The sequence below is a fragment of the Rhagoletis zephyria genome, unplaced genomic scaffold, assembly GCF_001687245.7.
Source record: "Rhagoletis zephyria isolate East Lansing unplaced genomic scaffold, Rhagoletis_zephyria_1.1 Rzeph_scaffold_01783, whole genome shotgun sequence".
Taxonomy (NCBI): Eukaryota; Metazoa; Arthropoda; class Insecta; order Diptera; family Tephritidae; genus Rhagoletis; species Rhagoletis zephyria.
In genome coordinates, this window is record NW_016158867.1 from 85952 (window position 1) to 95309 (window position 9358).

The 9358-nt window shown below is 34.3% G+C and overlaps 1 long non-coding RNA gene across 1 annotated transcript; it reads left to right on the forward strand.

Moving 5' to 3' along the window:
* Window positions 1-217: 217 nt before the first annotated feature.
* Window positions 218-9044, forward strand: LOC108365140 (uncharacterized). The gene is made up of 3 exons (XR_001847887.1): window positions 218-230; window positions 6492-6494; window positions 8958-9044. It is a non-coding gene; the product is annotated as an uncharacterized LOC108365140 (long non-coding RNA).
* Window positions 9045-9358: the final 314 nt, after the last annotated feature.

Below are 9358 nucleotides of genomic sequence, written 5' to 3' on the forward strand. Positions count from 1 at the left end.
ATAAATTATACCAATGCTCGAATTTCAAAGATGCCGAGTACAATAAACGCTGGGAAGTGGTAAAGAAAAGTCGATTGTGTTTTGGCTGTCTTTCTGCAAATCATAGCATGCACAATTGTCCTTGCCGCCATGAATGTGGAGTATCAACGTGTCGTAAATACCACGATAAACTACTTCACCACACTCCAGAAACACCTTCATCTGGCAGTCCCGCTCCAAGGGAATCACCTGTTGCAACTGTTAGCGAATGCAGGCAAAGCGAATATGGAAAAGAGACATGCAAAGAAAACAAAAGAAATGCAGACACGCGTAATGACATGGTCCTCAAAACTTTGCTTAAGTTTTTGCCGGTTAAGCTTTATGGACCTAAGGGTATCTTGCAACTAATGGCTTTTAATGATGATGGGACCAAGCTGACCAGATTGGTTTGAAAGGGGAGCAGATTTATTGCATTTAAAGTGGTTTGACGATCAAACAACAACAGAAGTGTCAAAGCGAGTAAATGTTGAAATTTCCAGTTAATCGCCCCTATTCCCGCTGGTGTTGTCGTTTTAAAACGAAATAAAAACGACAAGTTGGCATCACCGTTGGTGTTATCGAAGTTTATCGGAAATATATCGGTATTCTCCATTTTGAAACGAAGATACGAACGCCATAGAAACATTCGTCAACTGTCGTCCGCATTTTTTAGAACGAAAGCGAAAGGTTTGCGATTTTAATAAAGTTAAAATGAAAATTACTACCGTGCAGCAATTTGAGGTTTTAGTTTCCGAAAAGGAGAGGAGGAGGAGCCAATAGACAAATTCAACTGTCACCACTGGAAAAAGCGGTTGCAAATTTGTTGCAGTTTGAGCAGCAAATAAATCCAAAAGGGAGTGAGTTGGGTTTGGTTGAAGATACCGAAATTGATGCGTTGCTGAACCTTGATGAAACGACTGCGAGTTCTCAAATACAGGCAAGTATAGAAAACGCTGAAGAATATGTCGTCGAAGACTATGTGGAATTTGAAATACCCACAGTTTCAACAAGAGTGCGATCTTCAAGAAGCACAAAACCCTCCGAAAAAGAAAGAATAGAGCTGTTGAGGAAGCAGGCCGAAATACACGAAGTACAGTGCGACCGTCCATTAAGGGATACAAGAAAGATGTTTCCAGATACCAAAGCAAAAGGTATGAGATAGAAGAAGAACGCCTAAAAATTTACAAAAGGAAGGCACGTAAAGAAGAAGAGCTTTTTGAGCTGGATGCTGCAGTAAAAAGAAAAAAAAAAATGGGGTTATTGGAGAAACAATTAAGTTCAAATATGTAATTTATTTCATTTGAATTTTTATTTATTTTTTATGAAGTGTTTTTTCTTTTTTTACTTTAAGTATGTATGTATATAGCATGAATTAAAAATAAAACTTATAAAAACAAATTGCCTTTAATCACATCTCTTATTCTGGAAGCCTCTGAGCTACCGCCTGCTTCATTTTCATTAATAATTGCAGAATTTTCTGCTTCTTCCAAAGGCGTTTGTAGATCATGTAGATCATGTAGTGAAGACAAATATTGTGAAGAGCAGCACAAGCGTTTACGAGTTTAGTAATTTTTTGGGGATCATAGTGTAACTCACGCACTCCAAGGAGGCATCGAAATCGCGATTTGAGTACTCCAATCACTCGCTCAACAATAGTTCTTGCTTTGGAATGAACGGAATTGTAGCGGCTTTCCGCTCTATGTTCAGCCACTGATCTATAAGGTGTCATTAGAAATGGTTTTAATGGGTAACCAGCATCGCCTAAAAACTTGTATGTAAAACTCATTTCAAAATTATTTGTAATTTCATACCAAGAATCCACGAATGACGTTCACCAGCTTCATATTTTTCTTGTAAAACCGTTCTTACTCGGCTGGTATTCCAAATTAAGGAATCGTGTCCAGAGCGTGGATGTCTGGCGTCTACGTATCTGATACGCATTTTATGATCACAGATCTTATACAAAAAAGTGTGAAGTGGAGCTTTTCCACTTCCGTAATTGCGGGGGCATACCTGCAACCTCCGCGCTGTGTGGAGCCCTAGCGCTCCGCTGCCGTGCCGACATGAGAACAAAAAAGGAGCCCTGGCGCTCCGCTGCCGTGTTGCTTGCTGCGTGACCTTTGGAGGTTGCGGGAACTTGTCTCGCACACTCCCAAGCTGCTGCTGCTACCCTCGATGGTGTCTGGACGGGGGTCGGGAAGCCCTGCTAATTCCCAAAAAGATATTCCCGGATATTTTCACAAAACACGACTGGTCGCTTTTAGGGTACGCGGAATAATGCCGCCCATTTTATTTTTCATTTTATCTTTAACTTAGTTGCTTATATATGTACACAGGGTTGCATTCTTGATATCGTAAATTCTTAATTATTGTACTAGATTAGCTTTAAGGTGTGTTCATACAAGGTGATTTATAGGGTTGCAAATTGTATGCTTTTATCGCATTACATCACCCTCCTTTGGAAAAAGAAGAATTTGGCAACGTGATCAGTTTTGCCATATTGTTCTTGCCCAAAATTTATAATCAGAATTAAATTGTTTTGAAGGAACGAATTTAAGAGATGCTTAAGGGATATTCCTCCTTCTTTTCATTCGTTCGTTCAAATCAATTTAAGTGTTGGTAAATATTAGATATTTAAATAAAAGCTATTGTATTTACTTAATTATTACTTATTTTATTTATTAAAAGTTATTTAATTGGCAAAGTATCGTATTTGTAAAATAAAATTGAGTAATTATTTTCGTAAATAACTTATGAGGCTATTTGATTGAATTTTACATAAATACATATTAATTGCTTATGAAAAATGGAATTTAAATTTTTTTTGTTTTAATATTTGTATTTAGATTTTCTGAGTTATATTTTTAACAATGTATGAAAAATGCTTTCGGTTTAATAAATTCATTTAGTATTTTGGAAAAAAAATCTTATATTATAATTTTGTGGAAAAATATATTGTAAACACTTATAATAGTTAGTTTTGTTTGTTTGTTTTTTCTTTTGAGCTAGATTTCATATTGAAAATTTGTACATTTCAGATTATTATTTTTTTGTTTTGTACATTTTTGTTTTTGTTTATAAGGTAATAAAGTGAAAGTAATTATACATACGTATATACATATAGAAGAAAAATTTTTATTTTTTTTTTTATTTTATTTTATGAATTCTATTTTTGTGTACTGTTTTTTCTTTGTTTTTCGCTTCATCAAAAATTGTGACGTTTACACCGTCAATTTTTGTTATAACGTATGGCCCTTGGTATATGTTTTCATGCTTATTGCGTGGTTCTTTTTGAACAAGAACCCTGTCGTTAACGCTAATTGATAACGGACGCGCCGTTTTATCATATATTAGTTTGTTTCGAATTTTGTGTTTATTAATTAATTCTTTAACGATTTTGTGCGACTTTTGCATGCGATATTTAACTTCTTTCGCGTAATTTTCTACATTATAAATCGGGTCAATTTTATCTTTTTTCAAATCTTGAGGCACTGTTGCCTTTTTCCCAAATATTAATTCAAATGGGGAAAATTTATTATCGAAAACTGTGTTAGTTGTTGTGTTGTGTAAAAATGTAAAATATTTTAAATAAACATCCCAGTCGGAAAATGTTTCATGTAAATATGCTCGTAAATATTCATTAAAAACTCTGTGGTTACGTTCGATAGTACCCACGGTTTCATGATGGTGTGCGGTTGAAAAATCGTGTTTAACCTTTAAAAGTTTGGTTAATTCAGTGAAAATTTCATTTTTAAATTCGGTGCCTAAGTCTGATTTAATGGAATTCATTACACCGTAAGTTAAGACAAAACTTTCGAAAATGGCAGATGCAATCGTTTTAGCGCTTTTATCTGGAACAGCTACTGTTACTAAATACTTTGTTAAATCGCATATAATGGTAATTGCGAACCTATTACCACTACTCGACTCTGGTAGGGGTCCTAATGTGTCGATTACAATAATATCAAATGGTTTGCAAGGTGTTGGCGTTAAAACAAGATTTTCCTTGTTTTTAGGTTTAACCTTGTTTAATAAACATTTTGAACAATTTTTAACAAACTTGGATACATCACGGGTCATATTTTTCCAGTGATATTTTGTACGTAATTTTGCATAAAGTTTTTTAATTCCGCAGTGACCGCCTGTTAGGGGGTCATTATGGTAAATGGTCATTAACTTTAACTTTTTATCATCGTCAGTTACTGTTTCTACCGGTTCTGTTAAGATAATTTGTAAAAATTTTAAAATATTGTTACCGCTGGTTTTTAAATTTGAAATAGAGAAATTATTGAAAAATATATCATCTTTTGGCCATTCTACTTGCTTAATATTGCGATTGCCGGCTTCAGCATCAAGCCTCAAAAGTAACTCGTCTAAACAAGTTGTTTCGTTAACATTCGCAAAATTAAGTAATTCTTGTTTTTTGTGTTTTAAATGTGCACATATTTGAATATTTGAAATTTTGTTATCTTTATCGTAGCGAAAATGCGTTACTATTCGCGGTATATTTTTAGAAAAATTATATGAAAATTTATCGTAAACTTGTACTGTAGGGTTGTCCGTGTAGTTGTTTTCGTTTTGTAATTCTATTGTTTTTGTCATTGATCGCGTTTTCATAGCTAAAACATGTTTTGTAGAGTCTTTTAGTTCATTAATGGTAATGCGTGAAAGTGCGTCTGCTCCCACGTTTGATTTGCCTTTTATGTACTCAATAGTGAAGTCGTATTCTGACAGTTCTAGGCGTATTCTAGCAAGTTTTGAAGATGGGTCCTTCATGTTAAAAAGATAAACTAAGGGTCGATGGTCAGACTTCACCTTAAAGTGAGTGCCGTAAACATAGGGTCGAAACTGCTTAATCGCGAAATATATAGCTAAAAGTTCAAGTTCTATGATTGGTTTATTTTGTTCTGCTTTGTTAAAAGATTTAGAAGCGAAACATATTGGTAAGTCGTTGCCATTATGATTTTGGCTTAATATAGCACCGCACCCGTTTTTAGAAGCATCCACAGTTATTAAAAATTCTTTAGTAAAATCAGGATATTGCAAAAGTTTAGGAGACATTAGGGCTGATTTTAAGTGTTGAAATGCAGTTTCACAAGCGTTGTCCCATAAGAATTCTACATTTTTTCGACTCAGTCTATTTAAAGGTGCTGCCAGCGACGCAAAGTTAGGTATGAAGCGTCTATAATAATTTGCAAACGCAACGAATCGACGAACAGCGTCTTTATCTGAAGGTTTTGTATACTTTTTTATTGCGTTAATTTTTGAATCGTCTGGCAGCAGTCCCTTTTCTGAGCACTTGTGCCCTAAAAATGTTACCTCAGAACGAAGAAAATTGCATTTTGTGGGGTTTAGCTTGAGATTAAACTTTCTGCAAGTTTCGAACACTTTAGCTAGATTTTTTAAATGGTGAGTCTCACTACAACCTATAACTATGACGTCATCAACGTATAAAAAAGCTTGATTTGGAGAAATGCCTGAAAAGGCTATTGACATCATTCGAGAAAAAGAATTCGGTGCTACATTTAAACCGAATGGTAAAACTTTCCAGCGAAAAGCTCCCTTGTCAGTGCTGAAAGATGTTATATCTCGCGAGTTTTTATGCAATGGAATTTGATGGAAACCAGAAAACAGATCTAAAGTCGAAAAGTATTTTGCTCGACCAAGGTTGTCTAATATGTCGTCCACACGTGCTAGTGGAAATTTGTCAGCGATAAGCTTTTTATTAACCGCCCTAAAGTCAACGCACATGCGGTACGATTTTTGGCCGGATGGATCTTTTTTTGGTACTAAAATTAATGGACTGTTATAATTAGAGGAGCTTGGTTCGATTAAGTCATTTCGCAGTAAAGTATCGACTTGTCTATTTATTTCTTCGCGTTGTGAGTACGGCAATCGATAGTTTTTGATATAAACGGGAGTCTTGTCATTCAGTCGAAGTTTCTGTTCGTAAAAGTTGTTGAGTGTCATACGGTCTGTTTTTAAGGCAAATACATCGGCGTATTGTAAACATAATTCAAGCAATTTGTTTTTAGCATATTTTGGCATTTGTTTTTGTAAAATTGACTTTAGTTCCTCTAAACGTTTTGTCTCTTGGGAAGTTTCGTTTATTTTGTAGACATTATAGTTACTTATATCCTCAGCTTTGATGTTATAGTTACGAACGTATTTTACCTCGTCCGTAGTATTTATTACTTTTAAAATTGGATTTGTTGTGTCAACGACACATTTTGATGTAAAAACACCAGAGCAAAGCTCGTGAGAGTCTACGAAAACAGGGTTTTTGGAATTAGTCAATTTAAATAAACGAAAAACTTCACATCTTGGAGGAATGACTAAAGTGTCGGTATTTGAACCGTGTACAATTGCTATTTTAGTGCTTTCTGTCCCGATGCCGATAGTTATACTGTCATTTGCGTAGTTAATAATACATCTGTTCGTCTTTAAAAAGTCCTTGCCTAGTATGCCGTCAGAAGGTATATTAAAACTGTCATCTACAACGTGAAGAGTATGCGGAATAAAAAAACCTGATACAACCAAGTTTGTACTTACAGTTCCCAATGTTGTAACCGTTTCAGTTGTTACACCAGTGATGTTTATGGTATTGCTACTGTTAATTGCTGAATTTCTTGCTAAACTGGAAATCTTGATTAAAGAGATGTCTGCTTGTGAATCTACGAGAAACGAGCATAATTTGTAAGAATCGGTACAATTTAATTCAATAAAATCTGAATAATTAAGGTTCAAGCAGTAAATTGATTTTTCAGGGGTAACTACGTTTAATTGCTTAGCTCCTGCTCCCCCAGTGTTCGCTCCTGAGGGGCATCGGCGTTTAAAAATCGAACATTAGAAGTGTTTCTAGAATTTGAACGAGAAGAGTTGTTTCTGTTGCTTGCCGAACGATTGCTTGTGCTATTTCTGTAATTATTTTGTCTATTGTTAAAATTGTTACTTCTATTGTAATTATTTTGATTATTATTGTGCCTTGTGTTATTGCCATTATTGTGCCTATTTGTATTGCCGTTATTAAATCTGAAACTATTGTTGTGATAGCCATAGTTGTTATGCCCTCTAAAACCTCCTCGAAAACTATTTGGTCTATTTGCCCGTGACCTAAAAGATAACACCTGCCGCTCTTTGACTTCATTATTGTGTTCTACAATCATTTTTGCGACTACATCTTTCGAATCCGTAAAAGTGGTTGATGCTAAAATAGATTTTACTAGTTCTGAACGACTGTTCAGTCTGCAAACATTTACTGTCTGCTCTACCGCTAACTCATGGGCTTTTGCTTGAGTCATACCCTCAATAATTAAAGATCGCTCTAATGCGTCAGATAATTCCTCTACTCGCTTCGCAAAATCGGCATAGTTGTTATTAGTAATATGTAATGACGCGATTTTGCCAGAGACAACTTTGGAATTATCTGGTTTGATTCTGCTGCGTAGCGCAACCTTTATTTGATCCACTGAAATTATTTGACTGGGTAAAACCTCACGCGCTTTGCCTTCGAGTTTAGACTTTAAAAATGCTATAAATGTTGTAGTTAAACTTTCATCCGATAATTCTTCAATTAAGTTTATTTTGTCAATGAATGAGTCGAGCGATAGGGGGTCACCACTATAGTTTTCTCGGATTATAGACGCACATAGGCTAATAAATGATTTCTTTTGCTCAGGTGTTGCCATCTTTATTTCGTTTGTATATTCAGTAAAATTTATATTCGGTGAACTAATCGTTACGCAAGGCGTTTCTTCAATTTGTAAAAAATCTTTAAATGAAGGCAAAGAACAACTTTTTTTAACGGTGAAAACTTCTGGTGTGCCAGCTGAACAAGCGTCAGCAAAGTCGTCGTCGGAATCTACTTCAGGATTTAAAATATCTTCTTTTATAAGAGCTGAAAAATCTTCGGGTACTAAAACTTTACACCCAATTTTTTGAAAACACTGAAGTAGTTTTTCTCTGCACCGCGGTAAACTTTTAATTATAGAAGCTGGCTTGTTTCCTTGTTGTTCCGAATTTTTTATTTGAATTAAAATATCGTTGTAAGTTTCGATTAAAGATTTCTTATATTCGTCAACTTTTTCCCGATTTGTTGAAAGTGGACGGCTTTGAAGAACACGCTTGGTAACTTTTGAAAATTTTGCTTGTAAATCTTTGAATACAAGTTCGACATCTGACATCTGGCACACACGCAAAGCAAAAGATCTATAAAAACTATCGAACTATTGTATTATTGAAAAAAAAAGTTATTTGAATAAAGTTGTAATATTCGAAATTTGGCTACAACGGCAAAGAAAATTGAGGAAAACGTTTATTGTTAATTATAATCGTTGAAATATTTTACCATATTTCAAACGAAATCCTAAAAGTTGTAGTATAAAAGCACGGCAATGCACAGGCGAAAATTCGTATGAAATTTTTATCGAATATTTGAGAGAAAAAAAAAAAATCTGACTCTTGCCTAATGTTGCAAAGAATTGAAGAAAAATTTTAGTGAAAACTTTAAATTGTTGAAGTTACGTTTAAAAAAATATTAATATTTGTACATCACTGTACCACTGAAGCTGAAATTCCATAAGAAAAAACAGTAACATATACATATGTAAATGTGTGTATTATTCAATCAGTAAAATTTTAAAGTGTTGAATATAATCTTAGAAATTTATGTATATAATATAAATGCAAGTAATATGAATGTATATATGTAGTACAAGAAAAGTACAGTAGGTCTTTAAAATTTATGTATGTAATATAAATGCAAGTAATATGAATGTATGTATGTAATACAAGAAAAGTACAGTAGGTCTTTAAAATTTTGTTTGAGAATACAATCTAAAGTTTCAGCAAATATTTAAGTAGTAAAATGTTTAGCAAAGTTTTAAAGGAATATAATGTAAAGTTTTTAAATTTTTTATAAAATGGTGTTTCACAAATAGTATGTCATACCCAAAAGCTGAAAACTGCTACTCGTTGCTGTTGACTCGTTGATGTTGTTGTTGCTGCAAATCTTGTAGTCGTCTTCGGTGTAGTTGCTACGCAGATATCGCGCCTTGGCTTAGCGATATATGTATGTATGTATGCATTTGGCGTTAGGTGGCGTGGTTATATATGCCGTTGTAACGGAGTTACGGTGTTTTTGGCGTTATTTAGTGGCGTGGTTTTATGCGCCGTTATAACGGCTGTTGAATGGTGGCGTGGTATATCTGGTGGTACAGTTACGCACTAAAACAACCTTTTTTTTTCGCGTGCTTTTAATTTAGTTCTAAGTTCGTTTATTTGTTTTAGTTTTTTTTTTGGAACAATTTTTAATGAGTTTGCAGTTTTTGATTGCTGTACC